The following is a 12,299-nucleotide window of genomic DNA, read 5'->3' on the forward strand; positions in this document are numbered from 1 at the left end:
AGAGAGAGAGAGAGAGAGAGAGAGAGAGAGAGAGAGAGAGAGAGAGAGAATCAGAGAGAGAGAGACTCCCACCTACCTTTAAGTGATTTTCCTGGAGGATGTCTACAGCCATGACTAAAATTCAGTGACAGTTCCATTTTTATCAGGACAAAACAGACCTTTCATTAAACAATCTCTTAAGTAAAACTCACTTGTATGTCAAACCTAGATTTATTAGGAAGTGTTTCAGTAAGAATTGTAAATAAGAATGGCTTGCCAGAATCAAATTGTGAGTGAGTGGGAAAAAATCCATATCATTGATGATTTGCAGTTAAAAATGAACTTCAGCCTGTTTCTTCATTGCAACTGAAAATAGTAGGTTACACCCAATTCTTGTTTCTCTGGTTTTGGATTCTGTAACAGTAACTCACAGTACACCTAAAAGTATAAACTTCATTGCTATATTCTCCTCTAGTTGGAAGAGATAAAATAACATGAAGCCTGCAGTTTTGAATTAAAAAGAGGTCTAAAAGTACTTTAAATATAGTATCGTAGGATTGTTACGGTGAGTTTAAATGAAATTGATGTCACTGAAAGCTTCCATCTAACGGTAAAGGGCCAGTGTCTCTTCACAGCTGGCTTTCATCTCAGGAAGCAGCTTTCTCTAGTTATGCTGACCTTTCATTTATTTTGTCAAGAAAAATAAACAGCCACTTTCTTTCTTCCCATGATAAATAAAGTCTTCTCAACTGGAAAGAATAAGATTGGGTCCACAGAATAAATTACTATGTGAATAAGGCACTATTGATTATGGAGGTAATAATCCTTAAACTATATGGGATAAAATAATTCTGCTAAGTAGATTTAATGTTATTCAGAGGTAATATAGGTATTTGTATAAAATAAGGAAACAGGATCATAAATTTTAAAAACTTTATGCAGAATTACACATGTTTCATAACAACCTATGAATGGAACTCCAAAGTTAGTAAAATGAGCATGGAGGGATCCACTGAGACATATTGCTGTTTTTTGGAAGAGAGGAAGTTTCCTCTGCCTTTTAAGCATTGTTATTTTGAACATTTCTTCAGTAGTTTATAAAGATTAAGCTGCAGTATGTAGATAGAAGATAACTGCCAATCTCCCTGTCTTAAAATAAATCTTTCACATTTCTCTGTGTAGTATCTTGCTTAAAAGCATATAAAACTATTGCTTCAGATAGTTTATTTCTTCAAACGTAGTCATTGAATACCATGTTACATAATAAAATATAATAAAATAATGCTTGTCATATTGAATCTTTATTTTTATGTATATCCAATTTCTTGTTTCTAAATATGTGGATGAATTGCTTTAAAATATTTTCCCGAGGCATGTAGGTGGATCACGAGGTCAGGAGTTCAAAACCAGCCTGGCCAAGATGGTGAAACCCATCTCTACTAAAAATACTAAAATTAGCCAGGTATGATGGCAGGTGCCTGTAATTCCAGCTACTCAGGAGGCTGAGGCAGGAGAATGGCGTAAACCCAGGAGGCGGAGCTTGCAGTGAGCTGAGATCCGGCCACTGCACTCCAGCCTGGGCGACAGAGCGAGACTCCGTCTCAATCAAAAAAAAAAAAAAAAAACTCATATATTTTCTTGTAAGGATGAAGCAGTGAATGTATAATTATTTAACCTCTGTCTCTGAAACCCAATGAAATGAAACACACACACACAGACATATACACACCTCAAAAAAGGAGAGAGAGAAAAATTTGTCTATCATGAATCTAGGAAAGGGATACAACTTCCTTAGAATATACTACAAAAAAGAGTTGCCAGATACTACAAAATTTAGACCAAAGTGAAGAGGCATACTTAATGTTAACATCTGTTTTTGTAAGGATGAGTCAAGGAATAAGTTTATTTAAGAATAAATAAAAGACCAGGCAGGATGGCTTATGCCTGCAATTCCAACACTTTGAGAGGCCAAGGAAGAAGGACTGCTTGAGGCCAGGAGTTCAAGACCAGTCTGGGCAACATAGGGAGACCTCATCTCTACAAAAAATTTTAAAAGTTAGCTGGGCATGGTGGTGCGCACCTGTAGTCCCAGCTACATGTAAGGCTGGAACAGGAGGATTGCTTGAGCCTAGGAGTTCGAGGTTACAGTGAGCTTTGATGGTGTTATCATACTCCAGCCTAGGCAACCGTAAGACCCCATCTCTAAAAATATTTAAAAATAATCTTCTGGCCAGGCACGATAGCGTATGCCTGTAATTCCAGCACTTTGGGAGGACAGGGCAGAAGGATGGCTTGAGTCCAGGAATTTAAGACCATCCTGGGCAACAGAGTGAGACCCCTTTGCTACAAAAAAACATGGTGGTGCACACCTGTAGTCCCAGCTACTTGGGAGGCTGAAGTGGGAGAATCACTTGAGCCCAGGAATTCAAGGCTGTAGTGAGCTATAATCACACCACTGCACTACAGCCTGGGCAACAAAGCAACACCCTATCTCTAGTAAATAAATAAATGAATTTATTTTTTAAAAAGAATGAGTTGGCCGGGCACAGTGGCTCACACCTGTAATCCCAGCTGAGGCGGGCAGATCACCTGAGGTCAGGAGTTCGAGACCAGCCTGGCCAATATGGTGAAACCCCATCTCCACTAAAAAGACAAAAATTAGCCAGGCATGGTGGAAGGCGCTTGTAATCCCAGCTACTCTTCTGAGGCAAGAGCAGCTGAACCCGTGAACAGCCTGGGTGGAGTGAGACTCTGTCTTTAAAAAAAAAGAATGAGTCAAAGAGTTTTCTGGTGCCCTACCATCAGTATTTCACCTGGATGGGGGTGGTGGGTAGGCTATGAGATAATCAAGGAACACCCTATTACATTAAGAAAGCTTTTCTTGCCGGGTGCGGTGGCTCACGCCTGTAATCCTAGCACTTTGGGAGGCCAAGATGGGTGGATCACGAGGTCAGGAGATCGAGACCATCCTGACTAACACGGTGAAACCCCATCTCTACTAAAATACAAAATTAGCCAGGCGCAGTGGCGGGCGCCTGTAGTCCCAGCTACACGGGAGGCTGAGGCAGGAGAATGGTGTGAACCTGGGAGGTGGAGCTTGCAGTGAGTGGAGATCGTGCCACTGCACTCCAGCCTGGGCGACAGAGCGAGACTCTGTCTCAAAAAAAAAAAAAAAAAAAAAAAAGCCCCAACAAAACTACCCCATTCAAAATTAGTCACAAGCAAAAGGACCTATGCATAGATTACTAAAAGAACAAAAGGATAGAAAGATGAAGAGTACCCTTTTGAAGAAGTGATTCAGAAAACAGAAGCAAATTTCCAACAAAATTCCTGCACTTTCAAAACACCAAAGGGATTGTGAAATCCAAGAACTAGGGTTTGAACATCCCCTCCAAAACTCATGTTGAAATTTAATTGCCATTTGTAACAGTATTAAGAGGTGGGACCTTCAAGAGATGATTAGGCTACAAGGGCTCCACCCTGACCAGTCAGATCAGCATCATTATAAAAGGGTGAGTTTAGCGCAGGACTTAATCCCTGTAATCCCTGCACTTATGGAGTCGGAGGTGGGAGGATCCCCCTTGAGCCCAGGAGTTTGAGACCAGCCTGGGCAACATGGCAAATCTCTGTCTCTACAGAAAAATACCAAAACAGGGCCAGGTGCAGTGGCTCACGCCTGTAATGCCAGCACTTCAGGAGGCCGGGGCAGGCGAATCACGAGGTCAAGAGTTCGAGACCACTCTGGCCAACATGGTGAAACCCTCTCTATACTAAGCATACAAAAATCAGCTGGGTGTGGTGCTGCACGCCTGTAATCCCAGCTACTTGGGAGGCTGAGGCAGGAGAATTGCTTGAACTCGGGAGGCGGAGGTTGCAGTGAGCCAAGATTGCGCCACTGCACTCCAGCCTGGGCAACAGAGCAAGACTCCGTTTGAAAAAAAAAAACTAGCTAGGCATGGTGGGCAGCAGGGACCTATAGTCCCAGCTACTCAGGAATTGGAGGTGGGAAGATCACCTGAGCCTGGGAGGTGGAGGTTGCAGTGAGCAGAGATCGCAGTGAGCAGAGATCGCGCCCCTGCACTCCAGCCTGGGTAATAAAGCGAGACTCTGTCTCAAAAAACAAAAAACATGTATCATAACAATAAACACATCATTTAAACTCATCCATTAAAAGAAACAATAGGGGCAGATACAGGCTCATGCCTGTATTCCCAGCATGTTGGGAGGCCGAGGCAGGCAGATTGAGGCCAGGAATTTGAGACCAGCCTGGCCTACAAAGCGAAACCCCATCTCTACTAAAAATACAAAAATTAGCTGGGCATGGTGGCACACACCTGTGATCCCAGCTACTCGGGAGACTGAGGCATGAGAATCACTTGAGCCTGGGAGGTGGAGCCGAGATCACACCACTGCATCCCAGCCTGGGCAGACAGAGCAAGACGCTATCTCAAAAGTAAAAAGAATAAAGATTTGGTTTGAGGGCCAGGCGCGGTGGCTACAGCCTGTAATCCCAGCACTTTGGGAGGCTGAGGCGGACGGATCACAAGGTCAGGAGTCCCTGCACTCCAGCCTGGCCAATACGGTGAAACCCCGTCTCTACTAAAAATACAAAAATTAGCCGGGAGTGGTGGCGGACGCCTGTAGTCCCAGCTATTCCGGAGGCTGAGGCAGAAGAATCGCTTGAACCCGGGAGGCAGAGGTTGTAGTGAGCCGAGATCGGGCCACTGCACTCCAGCCTGGGCGACAGAGAGAGACTCGGTCTCAAAAAACAAAACAAAACAAAAAAAGGTTTGCTTTGATTTTAATTTTGTATTTATTTATTTTTGAAATGGAGTCTTGCTCTTGTCACCTAGGCTGGAGCACAGTGGCCTGATCTTAGCTCACCGAAACCTCTGCCTCCCAGGTTCAAGTGACTCTCCTGCTTTAGCCTCCCCAGTAGCTAGGATTACAGGCGACTGCCACCGCAGTCAGCTAATTTTTGTATTTTTAGTAGAGATGGGGTTTCACCATGTTGGCCAGGCTGGTCTCGAACTCCTGACCTTGTAAGAAATCAAACATGTATCTCAGTCCTGGGCCCAGTACAAACACATTCCTCCATATATCTCAGTCCTGGGCCCAGTACATTCCTCCATTTGTCTCAACTTCCTGGGCCCAGTGCAAACATTCCTCCATTTGTCTCAACTTCCTGGGCCCAGTGCAAACATTCCTCCATTTGTCTCAACTTTAGAAAAACACCACCTGGAGAGTCCCCGATAAGGTCACAACCGTTTGTGGAGTGGTTTTACTGAAAGCGCGGGAACCAATAAAAAAACTGCTAAATGTATAACTTAAAATGTTAACCAATTGTAATGCTGTAACCCAAAGAATTCCCTTGTTTCTCTGTAACCTTACATATCCTGTTTACATCGGGCTATAAAAAGCGAGCGCATGCATCGTTTGGGGCCCTCTTGTATGCTGTGGAGCAGAGGGACCAAGTTCGAACTTGCAGTAAAGATCCTTGCCGCTTGGCTTTGACTCTGGACTCTGGTGGTCTTCTTCGGGGAATAAACGGTCTGGGCATAACAACCTCAAGTGATCCGCCCCTCGGCCTCCCAAAGTGCTGGGATTACAGGCGTGAGTCACTGTGCCCAGCCTGATTTGATTTTAAAAGACAAGTAACTACATGCTTTTCAAGAGATGCCTTTGTATTTTCAAAAAACAAAGATGAATTAAAATGTACAGGGCAAAATCTAAGCAAAAATATCAGGAGGAGTTCTGATGACAATAGCAAAGCCGAATTTAGGGGGAAATTATTAAATAGGCATAAAAGGAGTAGTAGTATTTTTGAGACGGAGCCTTGCTCTGTTGCCCAGGCTGGACTGCAGTGGCACGATCTTGGCTTACTGCAACCTCTGCCTCCTGGGTTCAAGCAACTCTCCTGCCTCAGCCTCCTGAGTAGCTGGGATTACAGGCATGTGCCAGAATGCACCGCTAACTTTTATATTTTTTAGTAGAGACAGGGTCTGGCTGTGTTGGCCAGGTTGGTCCTGAACTCCCGACCTCAAATGATTCCCCTGTCTCAGTCTCCCAAAAAGCTGGGATCACAGGCATGAGCCACTGTGCCCAGCCCAAAAGGGAGTAGTTTATAATGAATAAAACTTCAAATCATATAAAAGATATAAATGTTATGGACATTTAAACATCAAACAACAGCATCAAAAGACATAAAGCAAAATGTTCATGACACAGAACAACAATAACTTCTTTTAATCATTGACAAAGTCAATAAGAACAAAGAAGATATAACTAAAATAAATATTCCCCCCTATATTGGTTCAGTTGCACAGAACAGAAACCTCTCCAATCAGTTCAAGCAGAAAGGAATTCACTACAGGGTATTAAACAGTTCATATCAGTGGTTCACAAAGTGTGGCCCCAGAAACAGCAGCATCAGTATCACCTGCAAATTTGTTAAAATGCAAATTTCTAGTCCTACCCCAGGCCTACCAAATCAGCAATTCTGGATGGGGCCAGCACTTTGTGTTTTAACAAGCCCTTCAGGGGATTCTGATGCACACTCAAGCTGAAAAACACTTGCATAAATGATCACGAGGAGCGCTGAGGGAAAAACAGTTGGTAGGAACAAGTGCTTATCAAACTGGGAAGTTGCTCTTATTTACAGCTGCTGGCTCAAGAATCATATGCTAGGCTGGGCGCAGTGGCTCATGCCTGTAATCCCAACACTGGTTGGCCAAGGTGGGAGGATCACTTGAGGCCAGGAGTTCAAGATCAGCCTGGGCAACACAGCAAGACTTTGTCTCTGCAAAAATTTTTTTTTGAAAATTAGCTGAGGCTGGGTGTGGTGGCTCATGCCTATAATCCCAGCACTCTGGGAGGCTGAGGCGGGTGGATCACCCAAGGTCAGGAGTTCCAGACCAGCCTGGCCAAAAGTGGTGTAGCTCCAACACTACTTTCTTGAAATATTCACTTTTCTTGAGAAGCAATTCGCAAACAGTAAACTTTCAGAGTTTTACAAAATTTCCTCAGTTTTTTACAGTTGTCTCATTCACACCTATTTGGCAACTTTTTTGTTTGCAAACTCACCTCTTTTGTCTTTCTAAAGCATTCAATTTGTTTTAGTTTGCTTCTTTTACTTTTTTGGAATTGTTTTTACAAAACTTTTACTTAATATAAAATACTATCAAGACAGCAGCAAAAGGCCAGGTGCGGTGGCTCACGCCTATAATCCCAGCACTTTGGGAGGCCGAGGCGGGCGGATTATGAGGTCCGGAGATGACACCACGGTGAAATCCCATAAAAATCTACTAAAAAATACAAAAAATTAGCCCAGCGCAGTGGCAGGTGCCTGTAAGTCCCAGTTACTCGGGAGGCTGAGGCAGAAGAATGGCATGAACCCGGGAGGGAGAGTTTGCAGTGAGCCGAGATTGTGCCACTGCACTCCAGCCTGGGTGACAGAGTGAGACTCCGTCTCAAAAAAAAAACCAAAAAAAAAAAAAAAAAAAAAAAATACAAAATTTAGCTGAGCGTCGCAGCACATCCCTGTAATCCCAGCTACTCAGGAGGCGGACGCAAGAGAATTGCTTGCAGGAGGTTGCAGTAGCCAAGACTGCACTCCAGCCTGGCAACAGAGCTAGACTCCACCTCAAAACAAAACAAAACAAAACAAAAAAGATAGCAGCAACAAACATCTATGGTTCAACTTTGTTTTTTGTTTTTGTTTTCATTTTTTTTTGAGACAGAGTCTCGCTCTGTCTCCCAGGCTGGAGCGCAGTGGCACCATCTCAGCTCACTGCAGCCTCCGCCTCCGGGGTTCAAGCGATTCTCTGCCTCAGCCTCTTGAGTAGCTGGGATTATAGGCATGTGCCACCATGCCCAGCTAATTTTTGTATTTCTAGTAGAGATGGGGTTTCACCATGTTGGCAAGGCTGTTCTCAAACTCCCAGCCTCAGGTGATCCACCCACCTCCGCCTCCCAATCAACTTAGTTTTAATAGAAACAATAACTCTTTCACATTAAAATTTCTTTCCCCTGTCACCCAAGATGGAGCCCAGTGTTGTGATCAGGGCTCACTGCCACCTTGACCTCCTGGGCCCAAGTGATCCTCCCATCTCAGCCTCCCAGGCCACGGGGACCACATGCACACACCACCAGGCCTAGCTAATTTTTGTTTTTTTTTGTAGAGACAGGGTCTCAACTATCTTACTCAGATTGGTCTCAAACTCCTGGGCTCAAGTGATCCTCTCGCTTCAACTTTCAAAGTGCTAGGATTACAGGTTTGAGTTACCACGCCCAGCCTATAACATATGTATAAAGACAAAGCAACTAACATTAAAAAAAAAAAAAAAAAAAAAAAGAAGGGGCTCGGAAAAAAAACAAAACCCTGTCCTTAAAAAAAAAAAAAAAAAAAATTTTAATTAGCTGGGTGTGGTGGCACAGGCCTGTAGCTCTAGCTACTTGAGAGGCTGAGGCTGGAAGATCGCTTGAGCCCAGGAGTTCAAGGTTACGGTGAGCTGTGATCATGCCACTCAACTCCAGCCTGGGTGACAGAGTAAGACCTTGTCTCAAAAAAAAAAAAAAAAGTGGAAACCAATATAATGACTCTTGGCAAGCATTCAACTCAACTAGTGGAAGCAGACTGACCAGGTCTACAGGAGAAAAACCTTCAAGCTTCAAACATTTAGAGAGGAAACAGGGTATGTCAGTTAACATAAGGAGCTAAATGGAGTCATTTAAGAGCTTCTATACACGTCTTAAGGATTTTCTAGGCCAAGTGCTGTGACTCAGGCCTGTAATCCCAGCACTGTGGGAGGCCAAGGCAGATGGAGATCACTCGAGGTCAGGACACTAGCCTGGCCAACATGGTGAAACCCCATCTCTACTAAAAATACAAAAATTAGCCAGGCATGGTGGCAGGCTCCTGTAATCCCATCTACTCAGGAGGCTGAGACAGGAGAATCACTTGAACCCAGAAGGCAGAGGCAGAGATCACGCCACTGCACTCCAACCTGGGTGACAAGAGGAAGATTCCGTTTTGTTTTGTTTTTTGGTTTTTTTTTTAAGGATTTTCTACATCAGTATACATACATTTATCTCATTCTTCCTAACTGCTGTACAGCATTCCACAGACTTAGTTATTCAGACAATCTTCATTTAATGAACAAGCGAGTTAAAATACTATTGCAAAAAATACTGCAATAAACATCCTAGTACAAATCTCTTCATTAATTCATCAATAAGAGATTATTTTTCTCGAATAATCATCTGAACATGGAATTACTGTACTACACTGAAGATATGCACATTTTCAAAATTTGATACTACCAAACAGCTCACCAAAATTAAAACCATTTATGTATATTAGTACCCATTTTATCACACCTTCACTGTTTTTAATTTTCGCCAATCTGATAGGTGAAAGAATTCTTCCCCACTCTATTTATTTACGCTGATAATAATTGGTGTTAGCAACTTCTTTCTATATATTGGACACTCACATGTCTTTTATGAATTGCCTGTACATACAATTTGCCCGGCCGGGCACAGTGGCTCACGCCTGTAATCCCAGCATTTTGGGAGGCCGAGGCGGGTGGATTACGAGGTCAGGAGTTCGAGACCAGCCTAACCAACATGGTGAAACCCCATCTCTACTAAAAATACAAAATTAGCCAGGCGTGGTGGCACGCGCCTATAATCCCAGCTACTCAGAAGGCTGAGACAGGAGAATCGCTTGAACCCGGGAGGCGGAGGCTGCAGTGAGCCGAGATCGTGCCACTGCGCTCCAGCCTGGGAGACAGAGCGAGACTCTGTCCCGGGAGGCGGAGGTTGCGGTGAGCCGAGATTACGCCACTGCACTCCAGCCTGGGCAACAAGAGCAAAACTCCGTCTCAAAAAAAAAAAAAAATACACTTCTCATGGAAGGCAGCAACAGGATGCGTGACGGTACAAATTTTGGATACACAGTAAAGGAATAGATGATCAGTAAATTCGTATTAGAGTTTCTAAAATCTTCCACTGCACCCCAATCTGTCTGGTTCCCTTGCTGCTCCAGGATGCGAGCCTGACCTCCCCAGCCAAGAAAAAGTAATGACACAACACTGCACCTCAAGTATGAAATTACTTTAAACACACTGCTTGGCTTAATATATTGTTTCCTAAAGTGTTCCTAGGGTACAACTGGCGGTATGCAAGATGATTTTAATGGTACGAAAACGAACATTTTAGTGACTAGTGCTTTTATTTCAACTTTCATAAACAATTATAAGTAGCCCATGAAACCCACGGTTTCATTTACATTGCTTAGATCGAGACTAACGCATTAAAACTTTTTAAGTCAGTCAATTTAAAGAGAACTATTCAGAAAACAATAGTACAGTTGATAAAAAGAGATTGCAAAAATTGTGACGATGGCACGGGATTGACTTAAAATTGCATATGCCTCTGGAACAAAGAGGTTTGTTCATACCCTGTACATCCCTCCAACAAAGTGAGTTGCCTCTGGCGGAGTTGAAGTCGCCACCTCTGATTTCCCCAACAGACAGCCAACTTGCCACGGGACAAAAGGACTAGACAGGGAAACACAACTGGCCCTTGGCTACGCCAATGGCGTTGCACCGCGCGGGGCACAACCTTCGGGGTTAAAGAGCCTCCTCGAGGAAGAGATTGGGACACAGCTAAAACAGATTGACCCACAACCACTCTAGGGACCATCACCTGCCCTTCTTCAGTCCTGGGCGTGAAGGCAGATTTCTCCACTAGCCTGTGCGGGAGAGGAGCCCTGGTATTTCTAAGACCAAGGACTACTGCAGGTTCGCCGAGTTCGAGGGACGCTATGTATGCCGCGTCTAGGCCCAGACACAGGCTTCCGCGTTACCGACACCGCGTGGGGGAGGAGGGCAAGACCCGAGGCTTGCAGAGATGGGGGGTGCACAGTGGCCACAGTAGGGAAGGTGCGGAGCATGATGGTGCTCTGTAGGAGCGCAGACGCTGAAAGGCGCGCTGCTGTGGCTGGGAGAAGAGTGCAGCCAGGAGTTTGTTCCCAATATCTTAGTGCTACGGCAAAAGAAGGGGGAGGAGTAATCGTGGGGCCCCCCACACACCCGCTGCGGCGGTACACTCACCCTCGCCAAAGTCCTTCCGGAAGTCTAAGTTCGAAGATGGCGCCGCCTGTCTGGTCGCGGTCTTATGACGAAATCTTGTTAGCTGCTCTTCACTGACGCCCCCACCCCAGTGCACAAAGTAAACACGTGTGCTTGGTCGGGAGTCGGTGCCGGGCTAGTTTTCTCTTAGACTCTGTATTCCATAATGCAGCGCGGCCAGAGTCACCGAGCCCTCCGGAGCCAGCCGAGTTCCAGGGCGTCTTCAGCGGCGCCAGGGACACTGCACGGCCTCATGGGAGTTGCAGTGTCAAAAAGGGCAGATGGACGCCTGCGCGGCCAACGGGTTCCCACGCGGCCTCGACGGGAGCCGGGAGGAGGCGGACTCCCAGGCCGGGCTCGCGCTTTGGATCGCTGAACCCTGCCTTTCCGGCTAGACTGCCGCGCCTGCAGCCGAAAGAGCCAGCTAGACCTGAGAGTCTGTACCTGCAACCTGGGCGGCGTCCGAGCCCAAGACGGAGTCTGAGAGACAAAGAAGTCTAGCCGCGGGCCGCTGTAGCGAAGTCAGGGATGGGCCCGAGAGAGCTTGGAAAGAGGACAAGGAAGGGAAGTAGAAGGAATAGAAAAGCATGGCTTTGGCTGAGCATGGTGGCTCATGCCTGTAATCCCAGCACTTTGGGAGGCCAACGCGGGGGAGGATCACTTGAGCCCAGGAACTCGAGACCAGCCTGGGCAACATAGACCCCGTTTTATTTTTATTTCTTCCTGAGACGGAGCCTTGCTCTGTCCCCAGGCTGGAGTGCAGCGACGCGATCTCCGCTCACTGCAAACTCCCCCTCCCGGGTTCAAGTAATTGTCCTGCCTCAGCCTCCCGAGTAGCTGGGATTACAGGCGCCCGCCACCACACCCGGATAGTTTTTGTCTTTTTAGTAGAGAAGGGATTTCACTGTGTTGGCCAGGCACGTCTCGAACTCCTGACCTCGTGATACGCCTGCCTCGGCCCCCCAAAGTGCTGGGATTACAGGCGTGGCCACCGCGCCCGGCGAGACCCCGACTCTATTTAAAAGAAAGAAAGAAAGAAGGCTGGGCGCGGTGGCTCACGCCTGTAATCCCAACGCTTTGGAAGGCCGAGGTGGGCAGATCACTTGAGATCAGGAGTTCCGAGACCAGCCTGGCCAACTTGGTGAAACCCCCGTCTCTACTAAAAATACAAAATTAGCCGGGCAT

At 45.8% G+C, this 12,299-nt stretch overlaps 1 protein-coding gene across 1 annotated transcript in view; it reads right to left on the minus strand.

The window, feature by feature from the left end:
• GTF3C2 (general transcription factor IIIC subunit 2) overlaps nt 1–11,729 on the minus strand; it is a 32,079-nt gene extending 20,350 nt beyond the window's left edge. Inside the window, exon 1 of the mRNA XM_017876956.1 lies at nt 11,097–11,729. The gene's annotated coding sequence lies outside the window, so the exon portion shown is untranslated. The remainder of the gene's footprint in view (nt 1–11,096) is intronic.
• Nucleotides 11,730–12,299: the final 570 nt, after the last annotated feature.

This window comes from Rhinopithecus bieti, unplaced genomic scaffold, assembly GCF_001698545.2.
Source record: "Rhinopithecus bieti isolate Rb0 unplaced genomic scaffold, ASM169854v2 scaffold_7681, whole genome shotgun sequence".
Taxonomy (NCBI): Eukaryota; Metazoa; Chordata; class Mammalia; order Primates; family Cercopithecidae; genus Rhinopithecus; species Rhinopithecus bieti.